This window comes from Sminthopsis crassicaudata, chromosome 6 (genome assembly GCF_048593235.1).
Source record: "Sminthopsis crassicaudata isolate SCR6 chromosome 6, ASM4859323v1, whole genome shotgun sequence".
In the NCBI taxonomy this organism is placed as follows: Eukaryota; Metazoa; Chordata; class Mammalia; order Dasyuromorphia; family Dasyuridae; genus Sminthopsis; species Sminthopsis crassicaudata.
In genome coordinates this window covers 135435874-135457671 of record NC_133622.1, presented here as the reverse complement: position 1 = coordinate 135457671, position 21798 = coordinate 135435874, and the positions used below count along the sequence as shown (strand labels likewise).

The 21798-nt window shown below is 37.9% G+C and overlaps 1 long non-coding RNA gene across 2 annotated transcripts; it reads left to right on the top strand.

The window, feature by feature from the left end:
- The first annotated feature begins 17228 nt into the window (after nucleotides 1-17228).
- On the top strand, nucleotides 17229-19675 carry LOC141545617 (uncharacterized). Of its 2 annotated transcripts, none has more exons than XR_012483087.1 (2): nucleotides 17229-17686; nucleotides 18912-19675. It is a non-coding gene; the product is annotated as an uncharacterized LOC141545617 (long non-coding RNA). The 2 variants fall into 2 exon arrangements; XR_012483088.1 differs by having other exon boundaries at nucleotides 18899-19675.
- Nucleotides 19676-21798: the final 2123 nt, after the last annotated feature.

Sequence of the window (21798 nt, the reverse complement as noted above, 5' to 3'; positions counted from 1 at the left end):
AGGAAAGGGAAGCTATGATAGAGAATAACAACGTTCTGAAATTGGAGTTGGAAAAAATAAAGAATTCACAGGAGATGCAGGGAAACAAAATTAGTGAATTAGAAAAGGTAAAAAAATCACAGGAAAATAGGATTTCTGAATTGGAGAAGATAAAAAAGTCCCAAGAAAATAGGATTTCTGAATTGGAAAAAGAAAATAATTCTCAAAAAAAGAAAATTAGGGAAATGGAAAAAAAAATTCAATAGAGCAAAATAATTCATTTAAAAACGAAATTGGGCATTTACAAAAAGAACTAAAAACTGTGAAAGAAGAAAATACCTCCTTAAAAGTCAGGATGGAACAATTAGAGATGAATGATTCACAGAGAACCCAAGAATCAGTCAAACAAAACAAAAAAAATGAGAAGTTGGAGAACAATATCCAATACTTACTGGGAAAATCTATAGACCTGGAAAATAGATCTAGGAGAGATAATCTGCGGATCATTGGACTTCCAGAAAACTATGACCAAAAAAAGAGCCTAGATTCTATTTTACAGGAAATTATCAAAGAGAACTGTCCAGAGATAATAGAAACAGAGGGGAAAGTAGATGTTGAAAGAATTCATCGAACTCCTTCAGAAATAGACCCTAAAAAAAAGACCACCATGGAATATTGTGGCTAAGCTGCAGAATTACCACACAAAGGAGAAAATCCTGCAAGCAGCTAGAAAAAAACAATTTAAATACCAAGGTGCAAAAATAAGGGTCACACAAGATCTGGCTGTCTCCACATTAAAAGATAGAAGGGCTTGGAACCTGATATTCCTAAAGGCAAAAGATCAAGGATTGCAACCAAGAATAAACTACCCAGCTAAGTTTAGCATCTTTTTCCATGGAAGAAGATGGTCATTCAATGAAATAGAGGAATTCCATATGTTTCTAAGAAAAAAACCAGACTTAAACAAAAAATTTGTTCTACATCCACTAGACTGAAGAGAAACAGAAAAAGGTACACAGAACCCTTGAGAACTGTAACTCTGTTGTGGGTATATAGAAAGTACGCATGGATAATTTGATTTTACTGATATAAAAGGAAAAAAAAGGAGGGGGAGTAGTAAAGGGAAGGGGGTAGTATCAGAAAAAGGGGAGGGTGTGATAAAAAGAGGGAAACTACATCCCAGGAAGAGGCATAGAAAATACACCATATCTAAGGGAATTTAGAGAGGGGGAGAATCATTGTGTAAATCTTACTCTCATCAGAAGAGGCTCAAAGAGTAAATAATTGTCACATTTGTTTTTCAGAGAATTCTCTCTCACCTCATTAAAAGGGGTGAGAGGAAAAGGGAAAAGGAAAAGGAGAATAAGGGAAGGGACGTGGAGGGAGGGGGGAGGGATACTAAAAAAAAAAAGGGAAGGCTGTGTGTCACAAGGGGGGTCTATAAATTAAATATTGGGGAAGGGGTTCAGGGGGGTCAAGGGAAAAAGCATAATCTGGGGATAATATGATGGCAGGAAATAGAGAAAAAGTAATTTTAACTGTAAATGTGAATGGGATGAACGTTCCCATCAAACGGAGATGGATAGCAGACTGGATCAAAAATCAGAACCCTACAATATGTTGTTTACAGGAAACACACTTAAAGCAGGGAGATACATATAGAGTAAAGGTAAAAGGTTGGAGCAGAATCTATTGTGCTTCAGGTAAAGCCAAAAAAGCAGGGGTAGCTATCCTTATCTCAGATCAAGCAAAAGCAGAAGTTGATCTAATTAAAAGAGATAAGGAAGGAAACTATATCCTGCTGAAAGGTAGCATAAATAATGAAGCCATATCAATACTAAACATATATGCACCAAGTGGTATAGCATCTAACTTTCTAAAGGAAAAGTTAAGAGAGTTGCAAGAAGAAATAGACAGTAAAACTATAATAGTGGGAGATCTCAACCTTGCACTCTCAGATTTAGACAAATCAAACCACAAAACAAACAAGAAAGAAATTAAAAAAGTAAATAGAACATTAGAAAAACTAGGTATGATAGACCTTTGGAGAAAACTGAATGGCAATAGAAAGGAATATACTTTCTTCTCAGCAGTTCATGGATCCTATACAAAAATTGACCATATATTAGGACATAAAGATCTCAAAATTAAATGTAGGAAGGCAGAAATAATAAATGCCTTCTTCTCAGACCACAATGCAATAAAAGCTACATTCAGTAAAATGTTAGGGATAAATAGACCAAAAAGTAATTGGAAACTGAATAATCTCCTCTTAAAGAATGACTGCATGAAAGAGCAAATTATAGAAACAATTAATAATTTCACCCAAGATAATGACAATGATGAGACATCATACCAAAATCTGTGGGATGCAGCTAAAGCAGTAATAAGGGGAAATTTTATATCTTTGGAGGCTTATTTGAAGAAAATAGAGAAAGAGAAGATTAACGAATTGGGCTTACAACTTAAAAGGCTAGAAAAAGACCAAATTATAAACCCCCAACCAAAAATTAAACTTGAAATACAAAAATTAAAAGGAGAAATCAATAATATTGAAAGTAAAAAAACTATTGAATTAGTAAATAAAACCAAGAGTTGGTTTTATGAAAAAGCCAATAAAATAGATAAACCTTTGGTAAATCTGATCAGATAAAAGAAAGAGGAAAATCAAATTGTTAGTCTTACAAATGAAAAGGGGGATCTTTCCACCAATGAAGAGGAAATTAGAGAAATAATGAGTTACTTTGCCCAACTTTATGCCAATAAATTTGATAACTTAAGTGAAATGGATGACTTCCTCCAAAAATATAGGCTTCCGAGATTAACAGAGGAGGAAATAAATTGCTTAAATAGTCCCATTTCAGAAAAAGAAATAGAACAAGCTATTAATCAACTCCCCAGGAAAAAAATCCCCTGGACCAGATGGATTTACATGTGAATTCTACCAAACATTTAAAGAACAATTAGCCCCAATGCTATATAAACTATTTGAAAAAAATAGGGAATGAAGGAGTCCTACCAAACTCCTTTTATGACACAGACATGGTACTGATACCTAAACCAGGTCGATCGAAAACTGAGAAAGAAAATTATAGACCAATTTCCTTGATTAATATTGATGCTAAAATCTTAAATAAGATGTTAGCAAAAAGACTTCAGAAAATCATCCCCAGGATAATACACTATGATCAAGTAGGATAAATGCAGGGATGGTTTAATATTAGGAAAACTATTAGTATAATTGACCATATTTATAATCAAATTAATAAAAACCATATGATCATCTCAATAGATGCAGAAAAGGCATTTGACAAAATCCAACATCCATTCCTACTAAAAACTCTTGAGAGTATAGGAATAAATGGATTATTCCTTAGAATAATCAGGAGCATATATTTAAGACCTTCAGTAAGCATAATATGCAATAGAAATAAACTGCAACCTTTCCCAGTAAGATCAGGAGTGAAACAAGGTTGCCCACTATCACCATTACTATTCAATATAGTACTAGAAATGCTAGCCTCGGCAATAAGAGCCGAGAAAGAGATTCAAGGAATTAGAGTAGGAAATGAGGAAATCAAACTATCACTCTTTGCAGATGACATGGGTATACTTAGAGAACCTCAAAGACTCTGCTAAAAAACTATTAGAAATAATTCAGAATTTTAGCAAAGTGGCAGGATACAAAATAAATCCATATAAATCCTCAGCATTCTTATATATCACCAACAAAATGCAACAGCAAGAGATACAAAGAGAAATTCCATTCCAAACAAATGTTGAGAGTATAAAGTATTTGGGAATCCATCTACCAAAGAATAGTCAGGAATTATATGAGAAAAATTACAAAACACTTGCCACAAAAATAAAGTCAGATTTAAATAATTGGAAAAACATTCAGTGCTCTTGGATAGGCCGAGCGAATATAATAAAGATGACAATACTCCCCAAACTAATCTATTAATTTAGTGCTATGCCAATCAGACTCCCAAGAAACTATTTTAATGACCTAGAAAAAATAACAACAAAATTCATATGGAAGAATAAAAGGTCGAGAATTGCAAGGGAACTAATGAAAAAAGTCAGAGGAAGGTGGTCTAAGTGTAACTGATCTAAAGCTATATTATATAGCAGCAGTCACCAAAACCATTTGGTACTGGCTAAGAAATAGAACAGTAGATCAGTGGAACAGATTAGATACAAAGGACAAAAAAGGGTACATCTATAGCAATCTAATCTTTGACAAACCCAAAGATACCAACATTAGGGACAAAAATTCATTATTCGGAAGAAACTGTTGGGAAAACTGGAAATTAGTATGGCAGAAATTAGATATGGACCCACACTTAACACCATATACCAAGATAAGATCAAAATGGGTCCATGATTTAGGCATAAAGAATGAGATCATAAATAGATTAGAGGAACAAAGAATAGTCTACCTCTCAGACCTGTGGAGGAGGAAGGATTTTATGACCAGAGGAGAATTAGAGATCATTATTGATCACAAAATAGAAAAGTTTGATTACATCAAACTAAAAAGTTTCTGTACAAACAATACTAATGCAAACAAGATTAGAAGGGAAGTAACAAATTGGGAAAATATTTTTAAAAGTAAAGGTTCTGACAAAGGTCTCATTTCCAAAATATATAGAGAACTGACCCTGATTTATAGGAAACCGAGCCATTCTCCAATTGATAAATGGTCAAGGGATATGAACAGACAATTCTCAGATGATAAAATTGAAACTATTTCCACTCATATGAAAAAGTGTTCCAAATCACTACTGATCAGAGAAATGCAAATTAAGACAACTCTGAGATACCACTATACACCTGTCAGATTGGCTAAAATGACAGGAACAAATAATGATGAATGTTGGAGGGGATGTGGGAAAACTGGGACACTGATACATTGTTGGTGGAGTTGTGAAAGAATCCAGCCATTCTGGAGAGCAATTTGGAACTATGCCCCAAAACTTGTCAAACTGTGCATACCCTTTCACCCAGCATTGCTGTTATTGGGATTATATCCCAAAGAAATACTAAAGAGTGGAAAGGGACCTGTATGTGCCAAATGTTTGTGGCAACTCTTTTTGTTGTAGCTAAAAACTGGAAGTTGAATGGATGTCCATCAATTGGAGAATGGTTGGGTAAATTGTGGTATATGAAGGTTATGGATTATTATTGCTCTGTAAGAAATGACCAGTAGGAGGAATACAGAGAGGCTTGGAGAGACTTAAATCAACTGTTGCTGAGTGAAATGAGCAGAACCAGAAGATCACTATACACTTCAACAACAATACTGTATGAGGATGTATTCTGATGGAAGTGGAAATCTTCAACATAAAGAAGATCCAACTCACTTCCAGTTGATCAATGATGGACAGAAATAACTGCACCCAGTGAAGGAACACTGAGAAGCGAATGTAAATTGTTAGCATTACTGTCTATCTACCCAGGTTACTTATACCTTTGGAAGCTAATAATTAATGTGCAACAAGAAAAAGGTATTTACACACATATTTTGTATCTAGGTTATATTGTAACACATGTAAAATGTATGGGATTACCTGCCATCGGGGGGAGGGAGTGGAGGCAGGGAGGGGATAATTTGGAAAAATTAATAAAAAAATTATAATAATAATAATAAAAAAAGAAATTTTAAATAGATTGTTTTCACAGGAGTGGTGAATTGCCTATTACTGAAGATATTTAAGAATAAAGTGGAAGAAAAAAAATTGCCAGGGGTGTCATGGAAATGTTTCATTTATCAGGCAAAAAGTCGTTCAAGATGACCCCTTTGGCTGCATAATTCATTATTTTCCATTCATTCAACCCATTTCATTTATGTTAAAGTTCATATTTTTTTAAATGTCCTCATGTATATTCTTATTTGGGCAACTGTTTTCTTATGAAAATATCTATTGCCTAAAAAAAAAAAAAATCTTATCTTCCTTTCAAACTAGGCATGTTGAAAGTTTCTGATATATATGGGCTTCTGAGAGAAGAGTAGAGCCAGAGAGTTTTAACTTTTGAGATTAATACATAGTTGTTATGGTGACTAGGATCTTGCTGAGGAAAATTATGCCCTAGGCCATGAATATGATCACTGTTCTATATGCAGTAATTACTATAATAGATTTTCTGCTCACTGAGTACAAAATAGCCATATGAAACTCCAAGAACACTCTGATACTTGATTAAAAGACTACTGTTGGCAATTTGAGGTAGGGGGCGATCCATGCAGCTCAGTAAAACAGAGGTGCCCTCAAATGCCAATCTTATTGAATATTTTTCCCCTGTTATGGCTAAGTCCCCTCTGATTTACTTCTGTTCAGTCATTTTTCAGTCATGTCTAACTCTTTGTGACCCCACTTTTTTTATTTTGACAAAGATCTGAAGGAGACTGTCATTTCCTTTTCTAGTTCATTTTACAGATGAAAAAGTGAGACAAACAGGATAAAGCCACTTGCTTCAGATCACACAGTCAGTAAATGTCTGCATTTGAACTTATTAAGATGGGGGCTCCTGACTCCATGCCCAGTACTTTATCCCTTGTGCCATCAGATGCCCAGAATGATCTACTAAATTCTCATTTAATTTTAACATTGAGTATAAATTTCCAGTGAAAAGATCTGAATTAGGCCCAGCCTCAAACATTTCATATCCTCACAATATCTTGAGCAAAAGATTCAATAAATTGATATCATGAAAGTGGTACTAAAGTAAGGCTAAGGATTTTCATGGGTTGTGACAGTCTCTATTACTGATATCAGTAATATTCCCAAGAGTAAGGAAAGAAGAGCTTCCAAACTAAGTCAAAATTCACTTCTTCAGCACATCCAAGAGACACAATTGTCAAAGACCAGAGCTGTAGTTAGAAGTTAACTCTTTATTTCTTTGCTTCTGTTTTGCTGTTTGTATTTTTATATCAGCTATAATAAAGAGCTGATTGATAAATTAATAAAACAATAAATAAATAATATATAAATAAAAGCAAATTTTAATTAATTAGGATTAATTAATTAAATAAATTAAGAAGCATTTACTACTATGTGGCAGGCATTGGTCTGGGTTCTAGCAATACTAAGACAATAATGAAACATTCTCTACCTTTGAAGAACAGTCTTTCCAATGATTCCATTTCTCATGAGAATTTCCATGAGTTCTTATTCTTGGGATTCTGATGATCAGGGATGATTTCTTGTCTTGATTTCAAGACAATTTGCATGAGATGTTTAGATAATGTTTTGCTATGTTTTCCTTCTGAAAAGTCGATATTACTTAGCTGAATATATCATTTTAGCAGCTATTATATCCAATCTATTGTTTCACCTTATAAAGTTCAATCAGATACTTTATAATAGGATCTGTTTATTTCCTCTCAGTTCAATATCTCTGTAATTGGGACAACCAAATATTTTTAATGTCACTCCTTAGACGACTTTCTCTTCATTCATAGCACAAACTCAGATGGACACTCTTCTTCATATATATATATATATATATATATATATATATATATATATATATATAATGTATGGTGAACCAAATCTCTGCAGTACCAAATTGCTTCTCTAGTCTTTGCAAGAAGGAGAAAAAGAATAGAATAAACACTTATTAAGTACTTATTGTATGCTAGGCATTGTGCTAGGCATCATTTGATCCTCATAATATCTCTGCAAGGTAGGTGCTATTGTGATCCCCATTTTACACTGAAGAACCTAAACAAGATGGAGATAAGATGACTTTTTCAAGGACAGACAACTAGCATCTGAAACTGGATTTGGACTCCCATCTTCCTGACTCCAGGCTGATGGGTCTATCAGATATCCCACTTTTACAAGCATTCCAATCCTGTTCCAATTACAATGCTGTTTATCCTTCATTTTTGAAAAAGACTGATGACATCATGGGGTGATGTATGAATTGGATTTAAGTTACGTAGAGATGCACAAAGGCATCAAGCTTAATCTCTTTTTCAGAGTCAGTTAGGGTCAAGAGAAAAGTTAAGATGACTGGCGAAAGCCTGGGATACAATAGATGACCTTGACTTATTCAGTCTCTCACCAAGCTTGAGGTGCTGCACAGTACCTGCTTCAACTGCCTTCATGATTGTTGGAACAAATGAATCTCATCTGATCATTCTACCAGGAGAATTTTTCACATACATGGGGTAGACATTCCCCTAATTTGCTGACAGGTTTGAGGCTTCTCAGTTGTCCTCAAGCTGAATTAGGCCATCTACTAAGATGGTTTTACTAAGATGTGGCCCTTGAGCAATGTATATTGGAGCCATTAATGAGAGTTGGGTGAAAGGTGAATACCAAAGAAGGATAAGCAATCCTGAAAAGGGCTCATTAAACCCTAATCCCAGAGGTTCTGGTCCTCTTTGAACACTTGATACATTCCAAACATTTCTATACTATGAACTCATTACTGTTTACTTTCAGACAATACACCAAATTGAAGTTGGCCCCTCTCTTTCTTCATATTGTTCACCTACCACTGTTATTTCTTTAACATATCCTACTTTTAGAAATTGAATAGCTCCTCATAAATTGACTTCAGCAATTCTTCTCCCCAAAGAACTGATTGCCAAAATTAAACCATTGCATCCACGTTCCTCTCTACTTCCAGTTGTCATTTCTCCCCTCTTCACAATGCATTGCATTATAATTTTATTACATTATTCTATTTGAAAAAAAAGTCCTACCTCATCCTTATCTGTTTCTCATCAGTGATGGATTTACTAACTAGTTGCCCATGTAAACTTCCTATTATATCTTTAAGGATATTGTTAATTTAAATAATTTACAGGCCACTGCCTCCCCTATAACATGCAATAAACATCTCCCCATGTCATCTATACCCCACTTAAGTTCTCCTCTATTACTTTGTCTTCAATGCTGTTAGTCAGGACTATCATGTGAGGTTAAGTTTTAATATCCATACTGTTCATTTCGTTTAAATAAAACTCATTGTGCATATAGTAACATAACAAACATCAATAATAAAGACTACAACAATTAAACTGAAGAATTAGTCCAAGATCAGAGCACAATTTCAATGTGCAGCAAAATTATGAAAATTTAGACAATTATACATAATTGTCCTATAATTAGTGTCCTATAAAGTTAGATCATTAGTAAACATTTAAGTGTCCAGGGGAAGGCTTCTTGGAGGTGTTAGGACATGGGGTCCAGGTGTCAGGACATGACTTGGTTCTCAGAGGACCGTAGGGCACAACAGGTGCCTAGCTCTACATTTCAGGATGTCATGTGATCTCTATACTCAAAAGGCTGTAGGGTAGAAAATATGAGACCCAAGGCCTAAGTTTCAGGAAGTCAAATTGTGAGGAATAGAGTGAGATAAGGTGAAGAACTTACAAGAATATGTGAATTCTTTTTGCATTTTATTTTCATTATTTCTTTGTTTCTCCTATGACCTGTATAATACGTGCAGGCCCATATTTACTCGAGCCTTGGCCAGCTATAAGTACATTTACTTAACCTGAGCTGATGACATTTATCAGTATTTGACATTTATGGGTATTTAGTCTACTAGCTATCGGCTTGATTAAACCTGAATTGTCCATAATTAGTGTCCTATAAAGTTAGATCATTAGTAAACATTTAAGTGTTATGAAACACAAAAACTTAATTCAAAAGAGGATTCCCAGCAGAATGAAATAAAAAAAAAAAAATAATTATATACCCCAAATAACAAAATATACTTGAAAAAAATTCCATGCAAACCCAGAAAATTTCAGAAAGGTCTTAAGCAACTTGAAAAAAAACCCACACAAGAAACACTGATTTTCTCCTTACATTTTGGATCTCTTGTTTTGTTTAGAAGTAGGCATTTGAAAAGGGCACAAAGGAATCAGTGAGACAAATGAATTACTGAGCAATCTTATTGTGTATCCTCTTTAATCATAGGCATGGCTGTTTAAAAAAAAGGGATAAATCATTATATAGGCAGCTTGGTGTTATAGTAGATAAGAGTGTTGTGACTAAGGTCAGGAAGACTCATCTTCATAAATTTGAATCTGGCTTCAGACACTTACTATCTTTGTGACCCTGGGTAAATCATTTAAATCTGTTTGCCTTAGTTTTCTCATCTGTAGAATGAACTGGAATAGGAAACAGCAAACTATTGGGGGATTTCCAGGCTTTATGGTATGTGAGAACAGGCGAGGGTGAAGTAAAAGAATTTACTCAATTAAAAGTAAAACGTTTGTTTTAAATCACGGAGAGATCTCAGGTGGACAGGAACTCCCAGATGGGATTAGAGAGTTCTGTCTATTCTGCCCACTCTGGTACAGTCAAGAGTACTTAGTTATATGAGCTTAGTTATATTAGGTCTTGAGGGCTTTTGAGACAATAGAGAGGTTTTGGGTTTGAATAGGCTTCAGTAAAGTTATAGAAAGTTTGATTAGTGATAGTTCAAATTATAGAAAGCTTAAGTGGTGGTACTTAACATTAATTCAGTTCTATTGAAAGTTAAGTAGGAGTACTTAGCTTTAGTTCAGCTCTATAGAAAACTTGGTTAGTGTCAGCTGAATTCTATAGAAAGGTTAATTAGTGGTACTTAACAAAGGTGGGATTGGCTTCTAGGTCGAGCTAAGGTTAACTTTTTAGGGTCTCTGACCTCAGTTTCCCTCGTCAGATTCCCCCCTGAGACAAGTCCCTCCAAATGCTTTTGGGGAAAAGGGACAAAGGTCTCATCTTCTATAGCTTCTTCAAGCTGGCAAGGGTTGTAGAGCTGTCCCTAGTTCATTTGGGGGGGGTCCATGTCAGGAAGGGAAACACAGGATCTGAAGATGGGAGCAGCTGAGTCTAGAGGGTGTGTGTCTCCTTGAGTCCCAGAGTCTGCAGGCTGTAGAAGCAGCTCAAAGTTTGAAGCTTGAAGCCTAGAAGAAATGACTCTCACCAGTAGTCTGAAAATACAAGGACCAAATATGAGTAATAAGACAATTATTAAAAGTGGATTTAGGATGGGGGTTAAGAGAGACCATATTCAGGAGCCCCACCCAGAGGAAGAGTCGGGAGGAGTAAGGATTTTCTCTTGAATGTCCTTCATCCAGCCAGCTTTTTCTAAAATTCTTTCAGTGCTAAGTTCAATTTCCCTGGAATAATTAATATACATACAGCAAGAAGTATTGACCAGGGTACAAATTCCGCCACTAGAAGCTAGGAGATAATCTAAGGCCAGACAATTATCCAGAACCATGTTGGCAAGGGAGTCCAGAGATTCTTGAATCTCCTGGAGAGAATGTGCAGTCTCATTTGCCAGCTGGTTAATAGGGGCCGTTAGGTTGGAAAGAACATTTTCATGTTCTAAGTACCCTACGAAGGGCACTAGCATTGAAGTGCCTTTCCGTAAGTACCATAGAACATTTTCCCAAAGCCCTCTCCTTGGTCTATTTGAAGGGGTGGGATCGGAGGTGCTGGCATTATATACCGTGAAAGGGGTGCTTAGGTAACCCAGGGTGCAGGACCCATGGTGTTTAAAGGGTGTAAGGCAGCAAGTGGACAAAATCACAGGTGGGGGAGGGTTCCAGTCAGAGGTGTTTTTTCTAACAGGACCCTCAGAAACCTTAAGGTGGAGTGGAAGACTTACTTTACAGAGGAATGTATACCTCCTTGGCGCACAGATGGTCCCCGAAGTTTTATTTTGTAGCAGTGTCCTGGTTGCTTGTCCCCACGGATGATTATAATCGCATAACAGCCTATTGATTGGAATGTTAGTCCTGAGGAGGTTATGGAGAAGTTTCAAGGAAGGTGCTATATAACACTGTAGGTGAGCTTGCCAGGATAATCCCTAAATGGGTTCCCTACAATTACCTTCTTGGGGGGTGCGTAATCATAACTGCACTTGGCTTGTGTCCCACCTATGCAGCTCGTGCAAGTTGCCAAGGTGAAATTTCGGCAGTTTTGAAACGAGTCACACTCGCTGGCACCCACAGTATTGGTGGTAGAGGTCAATATTCCCACATCAGGGATTTGAATATGGCCATTAGGCGCCACGGTGACAACCACTGTGGTGTGGTGATGGGTAGATATGAGATCCTTCCCAGCCAGAAAGCAGGGAACAGTTGGATCAGAGTAGTTTCCCTGGGGGTTGGCTAGTACAAAGGGGGTGGCATCTACTGAGGAGCTGGTGGCACATGGGAATGGAGCCTTTGCAAAGAATGCATTAGGCCGCATCTGTGACCCACCCTGGGGGTGGTGATAGCACACCCAGCAGTCCTGGACACCCCCATTCCCCGCAGAGTTCCCAAGTCTGACTAGGAAGTTGTGACCCAATTTCCCAGGACCCACAGAGTAGGACCAAGAAAGCTAGAGAGAAAATATCAAGAGTAGAGTCCTCATAAGGAGAAAGAAAGATTAGCATGAGAGGCTTCTTTCTCCAGAGTCTTTCCCAGGCGTCTTGCAAAAGAGTAACTTCAGGTCCTCTATGGGCTCACAGGAATAAACTGGATTATCTGAAACAGAAGCAACATTTTTAATCCTAGAAATATGAGTCCAGCTGGGGGACCCTTACAGTTTAACTGCATTTGGAGCAGTTAAGATGACCTTGTATGGCCCTTTCCACTTCATGCCTAGGGGGTCAGACCCCTGGGGTTTCCAGTTCTTTAATATACCATATCCCCAGGATTTACAGGGGAGTTAACCTGAGCAGGAGCATCTGTAGGTTTAGGGAGATGCTTGATTGCATATTCAGAAAGGGCCTTCTGGATTGCACTCAGTCTTGAAGCAAATCGAGTGACCAGATGCTATTTGGGGTCAACAAGATAATTAGTTGTTAGAAAAGGCTGTCCATAGAAGAGCTCAAATGGACAAAGCTTAATAGCTTCCCTGGGGGCAATTCTGATTTTAAGAAGCCAGATTGGGAGATTTTTAATCCAATCTTCTCGAGTCTCAAGACATAATTTAGAGAGGACTCACTTAAGGGTATGATTCATTTTCTCCACCTTCCCTGAGGCTTGGGGTCTCCATGACGTGTGGAGATAGTAAGTAATTTTAAGAGCTTTTGCTACAATTTGGGTCACCTGGGAAATAAAGGCACACCCATTATTGCTCTGTAACGAGGCAGGTAAACCAAAGCGAGGTATAATTTCGTTTAACAGGCAAAATTTGGATACCTCATGGGCTTTCTCAGTCCTGCAAAGAAATGCTTCTACCCAGTTAGTAAATGTGTCCACGAACACTAGAAGCAACCTGAAACCTCTACGGGGGGGCATATGCGTGAAATCTAGTTGCCAGTCCTCGCCAGGGTAAGTGCCTTTCCTCTGAATTGGCTTCAGGAGAGATGGGAGCTTTAACAGCTCCCCTCAGGATTCATTTGGGCACAAATTGGACAGGCCTGGCAGACTTGTCTGATTGTTTCCCCCAGTTTATGGCCAGTGAAAACGAGTTTCAAACAAGGATTGGAGGGCACTCCTCCCCAGATGAGTAGCCTGGTGCAGAGCAGAAATCAGTTTCTACTGATTTGCCTCTGGAACAAAGAAGTGCTCTGTATTATGATTTTAAAGAAAAGTTCGGATTCGCTCCTATAAATGATGCTCTCAAGCTCAGTTAAAAAATAAAAGTAAAAAGTTTTAATCAAATAAGACAAGGTACAGACAATTTAGATTTACACAAAAAAACAAATAGAAATAAGAACAATTAACAACATGACAAGTATAGCAGATAGAGGAAGAGAATACATCACCAATTCAAGGAAACCTCAAAAATTCAAATGGCTGGGAGCCCCGTTTCAACTTCAATCAACTTGAATTGTGTAAACATTTTTCCAGGCGAAGTGTCCTCCTCGTGGCTGAAGCTTGACGGCTGATATAGAACACTAGCCTTTTATATGTTTTTTTTAGACAAAGAAGACCCTTAGTCAAGAAGTTTGGCACGTATACATGTGCAGAGTACGTGACAATCTGGTATGTTGACTCATTCCATATTGCCTATACCTTGACGTGTTTCCTTATCAATTGTATATGCTCGGGGAGGAAGCCACCCAGCCCTAAGCATAGACATTCCCAGGGATGGCTAGTTCCTGGTACCTATTGTCAAGGACATATAGAGTTCATGGAATGGTCAAATTCCCATAATTTAGAAGCTTAGGCCTGTTAGATTTGAGTGAGTTTACAATTCTAATATGAAATCTTAATTTCTTATTCATTTGGCCTTAAGATCACGAAAATAATAAGAGGACTGAGCTAATGGGATAAAATTAGAATAAATTGTTTTCATCTTCCAATACATATAACAATTACACATACAGTATTACCAAAAGAACAATAAAAATAATATGGTTATGGCTAAACTATTAAAATAAATGGTAGCGCTACCTGATCTAAGTAAGAAGCCATACCAATGATGATTAGTATCTGATGTCACTAAATGAGAGGCCTCGATAAGTTGTCCTGCAGCTATATGAGTCTGTATTCGATGTTCATTTAACGCACGCTAATTAGACTAACAGTTTCTTCATAACTAAAGACTTGTTCAGGATATTGATAAGAGGTTGTAGTGACAGGGAGACATGGGGTAAAGGAAGAAGCTTGGGTACCCAGGTTATTAGAAGCTATACATATATGTTGCGAAGATACCTCATATATCATGGAGAAGTTATTCACAGGACACAATGTTAAATCACACAAATTGGATGAATGTGATAGAAGGGAGGGTTCCATCTGCCGAATCATCATCCCACAAACAATCCCCCTATCAGTTGCAGTTACAGACAAAGTGTGGGTTACATTATTCAAATCTATGTAGTTTCCTTATATATGAGGTAAAGCAAAGTAATTAGGTAAGACAAAAGGTAACACATGAAAGTGACACATAACAGCCCATATCTTAATTTGATAATACACAATAGTTCCAGTACACCAAAGAGAAGTACACATAGTATTTTCAGGTCATTGTTTTTTCCATGCTTCTGGTAAATTAAACATATGATCCCACATTGCAACAATCTCTGAGCATTTTCTTTTTGTATCAAGGTATACATATTTTGTAAAGAGCATTTGGGCCAATTAAGTAATTTACTAATATTTCCAGTAAAACCTAAACTAGTAATAATACTCTCATTAAAAATCTGTAGAAATTGGCCTTGATATTTTAAAGTATTTTGGTGGGGTAGGATCGTCGTGAGCAACCATGGAGCATTTACAGTCAAAGCTTGAGAAACATCTTGCCCAGCACTGCAGAGTCTGCTGGCCAAGGCCTCAAGATCTATAGAATTAACTATACCCAAACCAGTTCCAGCACCACCAAATAGGGTATCATACCAGGTTCTTTTTCTTTCTAACACAATTCATCAGAGGAGGAAAAGTTACATTATTGGTACAAGTTTTTAGGAACTCTTATGATTGATGGAGGATGTTTTGTAGGAGGGGGAGGTGTCAGTAGTAGATATTTTATCTAATAGTGAGGCTTCAATACCGCTATCAAGATTTTACATGCACAGTTCATCAGTTGCTTTTCAATGCTTGTCTCAGGTTGTTCTCTGCATTCAGTTGGGAAGTCCATACCCTCGGAGTCCACCAGTCCTTTAATTCTGGTATGCTGAGTCCACCCTCTTTCCTGTGCAGCACTGCTGTATCTGGATCTGGGTCAGTCCTTTCCAGCTCAGGGTCAGCTTGTCCTCCTTCCATGTCCGAACCAGGACCCCATCTCCAAGCTAGAACTCATGCACTGTTGAAATCCTAAGGGAGGAGTCTGAGCAATAAGCCTGTTTAGTTGTAAAGTTTTCAGATGTTACAGTAAAGATATAACATATTTTCTTAAAAACAAATCCTTGGTTTCAAATATTGGATAGAAGGAAGAATTTTGAATCCCTTTTGGATAAGGGTGACCATACAATAATTCATAAGGTGACAATTCCACATCTCTTCAGGGATTTTGTTTTAATTCTTAATAAGGCAAGGGGAAGGCACTTGGTCCAGGGCAATTGTGTCTCTATGCCAATTCAGTCAGTTGCTGTTTAATTTCCTTATCCATCCTTTCCACTTTACCTGATGAGGGAGGATGCTATGGGGTGTGTAAGTCCTATCATATTTCTAGAGCTTGGGCCACAGATTGGAAGATCTTAGCTGTGAAACAGGTGCCTTGGCCTAAATGTGCCTGCTCCACCATCCCATACCCTGGAATGATTTGCTCAAGAAGTACTTTTACAATTACTGTGGCTGTTGCCCAGGCAAGGGGAATGGCCTCCACCCATAAGGTCAGATGGTCCACTACGACCAACAAGTATTTGAGATGCCCCACTGACAGCAGCTTGGTAAAGTCCACCTGTATGCTTTGGAAAGGCCTGATACCAGGGGCCTTCTTCCTTTTAGACTTATCATTGGGCCGCCCTATTCATCCTCTGACAAATAGGACGCCCACTGACCAGTTGCCTGCCAGTGCCACAAACCTAGTCAGCACCACATCACACAGGTCTCAGACATCCTAATGACTGCCCTGATGTAAATGTTGGGGTACATGTCTCATACCTGCTATGGTCAGTACCTCTCTGCCATTAGGGAGGAGCCAGTGACCTCTTTATCCTCCTGAGCGCCAAGGCTTTAGATTTCCTACTTCTCTTCTAGGGTAAGGGAAAGTGGAGGCACTGGAGGCAGAAATGCCAAAATTAACACCATCATCTCCTCCGTACTTACAGATTCCTCTTCTCCAGGCCGCTTTGTCTCCTCATCTGCAAAGCAGTTTCTCCTTATCTCAAATGAATTTCCTCTTTGGTGCCCCTGCACATGAATCATTGCAACGTTCTTAGGTAACATAAGATTAGTCAAAATTTCAGAGACCAATGCCCTGTGTGCCAATCCCTTTCCTTTACTGTTTACCATTCCCCTTTCTTCCCCAAATATATGAACAATTCCCCAAGCATATTTTGAATCAGTCCTTCAAGCAATTTTAGGGCTTGATTTACTGCATATAATTCACAAATTTTGAGTTGACCACTCTTTTGGCAAGAATCCAGCTTGAACCAGAGTCAAATCTTCCCCATTAACAACAGCATAACCATTTTTCCTTTTCCCATTAACTATTTGTGAGGAACCATCTATGAACTATTCAGTGCCTTTCAACAAAGGGACCTCCTACAAATCTTCCCTAATCTTAGTTTGGTAATCAATCACATTTGGACAATCATGTTCAAGGGACACATGTTCCCCAGGGGAAGCAGATAAGAACATGGCTGGATTAAAGTTATGGTCTGTGTAAAGGGCCTAGAACCGATCTTCTCTGTGCGGAAGGGAGCCGCCCTAATGTCAGTCAACTCCAGAATGTTGCTCCTGGTTGATTAATAGAGCTACGTGTCGGTGGATGTGTAGAGCTATGAGTCGCCTGGCCATAAAAGGAGAAACCCGACTAGGCATTGATAAGGGAGCTGGCCCCGCCCACGATGGGAGGTTTCGGGGAGGGTCCGACAACCTCTATAAGAGGAATAGCCAGCGGCAGCTCGGAGAGACATTTTGGGTGCAGACAATAAAGACCAGTTCTGCTACACGTTGGCTCTCTGTTTGCTTATTCCCCGCTCCTGTCTCCGGAGCGGGGCCGGAGACGTCCGAAGGCTGGTGATAGCGTGAGGCGCGCAGTAAGAAACTTTCAGTTTCCAGTGAAGCTGCAGGGAAGCAGACCCACAACAAGTGGCACCTTGAACAGGGACCTGGGCAGTGTATTCGCTGGAACAAGGAAAGGTAAGTAAAAAGACGCGCTCCTTGATTTTTAGAATCAAGAAGAAGCAAACAGCCTGACTGCTTAGACGCAGTTAGATGAGGCATGGGACAAAAAATAGTTAAAGCCCATATCGAGCCAACAGATTCAGGAGTATATGCTTCATAGCTATATAAACTCCGTAAAAAGAATGGAGTGGATCTTAACTTAAAAGCATGCAGAGCCTGGATAGAAAAAATAGAGCTCTGGTCTGTCTGTGTATGTTTGTCTGCTTTGAATTTTTTGTTCTGTGTTAAAAGTTAGCAAGCTCATAAGAGATAAGAATTCAGCCTCTGTGTTACAGGCTTAGAAAAATAACAGGCTGAACTGTGGAAATTGAAATTCATTCAGAATAGTAATTCTTTCAGAGTGGTTCAAAATGTATTGGTCTTAAAAATTGTTTGTGATTTTAAACTTTTTAACCTGTTGTACCAATTTGTAAGTAAAACAAAAGAAAAAAAAAAAAACTTGACTATTTTAAACTGGTGGGAAAGTTTTCTCTGAAAAGCAGAGTTTCAAAGCTAAAAGGGGAGTAATGGCATTACAATCTTATCTGCTTAATACCGCCTGGGAAGCTTCTTACTAGTGGCCTTGAAGCACTCAGGCAGGAAAAAAAAAAAAAAAAAAAAAACTATTTGGTTTGCTTCTGAAACATTGGGTAACTTGTTATCATTATGGGTTATGAATCTTGAAGTCTAAAGTTTAAAAAAAAAAAGGTGATTAAAGAAAAGGGACAAGAGAGATTGATTTGCAAAATTAATTAATAGTTTAAATGAAGCATCTAGTCAGAAGAGTTATTGGTTTGGAAGTGTTTAAAGTATGTCAGAGAAAGTTTGAGCAAGTAGGCATTGGGAAGAGAGAAACAGAGAGATAGGACAGGAGAATAGAGGTGATTTAAGAAGGATTTATTAGTGGGAGCAAATGATTTCAAGAAGAAATCAGTGGGGAAAAGAAGGAACTTGTTGGAAAAGGTAGTCACGGAGAGGTGACTGTGAGACGGAACGTATTTTTGCAGGGCTAGAGCAGCAATAGGAAGCTGCAGCTGTTTCTGGTTGAAGAAAGCAAACTGATTTAAAGGGATTCAAAATTCTTCCTTATATCCAATATTTGAAACCAAGGATTTGTTTTTAAGGAAATATGTTATGTCTTTACTTTAACATCTGAAAACTTTACAACTAAACAGGCTTATTGCTCAGACTTCTCCCTTAGGGTTTCAACAGTGCATGAGTTCTAGCTTGGAGAAGGGGTCCTGGTTAGGACGTGGAAGGAGGACAAGCTGACCCTGAGCTGGAAAGGACTGTTCCAGATCCAGATACAGCAGTGCTACATAGGAAAGAGAGTGGACTCTGAGGGTGTGGACTTCCCAACTGAATGCAGAGAACAAGCTGAGACAAACATTGAAAAGCAACTGATGAACTGTGCATGTAAAATCTTGATAGCGGTATTGAAACCTCACTATTAGATAAAATATCTATTACTGACACCTCCCCCTCCTACAAAACATCCTCCATCAATCATAAGAGTTCCTAAAACTTGTACCAATAATGTAACTTTTCCTCCTCTGATGAATTGTGTTAGAAAGAAAAGAACCTGGTATGACACTTTATTTGGTGGTGCTGGAACTGGTTTCGGTATAGTTAATTCAATAGACCTTGAGATCTTGGCCAGCAGACTGCGCAGTGCTGGACAAGCTGTTTCTCAGGCTTTGACTGTAAATGCTCAAATAGTTGCCCACGACGATCCTACTCCACCAAAATACATTATAATATCAAGGCCAATTTCTACAGATTTTTGATGATAGTATTATTACTAGTTTGGGTTTTACTGGAAATATTAGTAAATTATTTAAGTGGACCAAATGCTCTTTACAAAATATGTATACCTAGATACAAAAAGAAAATGCTCAGAGATTGTTGCAATGTGGGATTATATGTTTAATTTACCAGAAGCATGGAAAAACAATGACCTGAAAATGCTAAGTGTACTTTTTTTTTGGTGTACTGGAACTATTGTGTATTGTCAAGTTAAGATATGGGCTGTTATGTGTCAATTTCATGTGTTACCTTTTGTCTTACCTGATTACTTTGCTTTACTTCATATATATGGATATCCTAAACAGATCTTAAGTTATGAAGAAACTATTAGAGTCTAATCAGCGCGCATTAAATGAACATCAAATACAGACTCTTATAGCTGCAGGACAACTTATCGAGGCCTCTCATTTAGTAACATCGGATACTAACCACCATTGGTATGATTTCTTATTTAGATCAGGTAGCGCTACCATTTATTTTAATAGTTTAGCCATACCCATATTATTATTATTGTTCTTTTTGTAATTATGTATGTGTAATTGTCATATGTATTGGAAAATGAAATTAATTTACTCTAATTTCACCCCACTAGCTCAGTCCTCTTATTATTTTCGTGATCTTAAGGCCAAATGATTAAGAAATTAAAAATTTCATATTAGGATTATAAGCTCACTCAAATCTAACAGGCCTCAGCTTCCAAATTATGGGAACTTGACCGTTCCATGAACTCTGTATATTTTTGACACTAGATGCTAGGAACTAGCCATTCCTAGAGATGTTTGTGCTCCAGAGAAGAGTGGCTCCCTCTCTGGGCATAGACAATTAATAAAGAACTGTCAAGATACAGACGATACGGAACGAGTCAACTAGTGAAGCCCTTCCGTACCCCGCACCTGCACAGATGTATGTGCCAAACCCTTATATAAATTTTTGGCAAAAATCCTTCTTTGTCTATAGACATGATAAGAAAATTAACTAGAATGAACAGAACCTTAAAAACTATGCTCATTAAACAAAAAGGGGGAATGGGATGCAAGAAAATAACAAGATATTGATAAAGCTCTCTTCACTATCAATTTTTTGAAATTTGACGATGAGGGATTAACCCCGGCCATGAAGGCTTTAGTTGAAAATACCATGGGTAATAAACCAAAAAGAAAATCAATGACAGAAAAATCGGAAAATGATTCCAAAGAATTAAGATTGGAAAAGATAATGTATAAAGATGAGAATAACGTTTGGAAAGGCCCTTACAAAGTTATTGTGAGAGGCAAAGGATTTGTTTGTGTCTCAACAGGGGAAAAGGAGAAAAGATGGATCCCAATCAGAAGGACCAGGTTGGTATGAGAAAAAGAAGACGAATCCATCGGGGCAGAAGAGAAAGGAGGAGAAATGGAAAAAACCGAACCCAACAAGCAAAGAGAAGAGAAGGAAGACGAGAAACTCAAATGCGAATGAATCAAATTGCATGCATGTTGTTAGGATTAAGTAGCCTGATAGGAGGGGTGAAGAGTGAGGAGAGAAATATGATTGCAGATTTGTCTAGTTTTCAAATGGTCACTTGGCGTCATCAGCCTATGCCATTAGCCACGTTAGGAAATGTTTCCTTTTTGGAAGGGATGGGGGCGTACAAAGAATCAAAAGTATGGAAGGAACATTTTAAGAAGCTCACTTTCATTACTCGGGATGTCCATTTATGCCTGACATATAACTTAAAGATAAGTTCATGCATTATGCTGGAACCTTTTAGAATTGAGCAATCATCCCACAAAACGAGCGACCTAAATGACTTGACTAGCAAGATGATAGTTGAGATGTTGGCTGTTCCCCACGTGGAACATGAGATAGAAGATAAAGTTGAAAGTCCCCTTCCCCCTTGTACCCCGGTTGTGAACTCGCCTTTATTTTCACCCTTGATCAGTTGTTCCACGGGCGTGTTTCGTAAAGGGCCCTTTTTGCCAGAAGTTAATATCAGCTTTTGGAATGGGGAGACAGATGAGGCACCGGTACTGGTTGCACCAACACCCATAGTGGAAGGGCATATTCAGAATCACCTATGGAAGATAGGTCTGACACTAGCAATTACGAATATTTCAGTTATAATTAATGTTCCTCTACATGAACATCCTACAGAACTGCTGGTGCTGCCGCATAGAGTTTGGAAGAAGGATTTTGGAGAAAGGTTTGGAAGTTTACTAGGGAAAAATACTACCTGCTTTAAACACTCTAGGGTTAATCAGATTCAGACTTGCTTCCCTTTTAAAGGTAGAGTTCAGTCATTT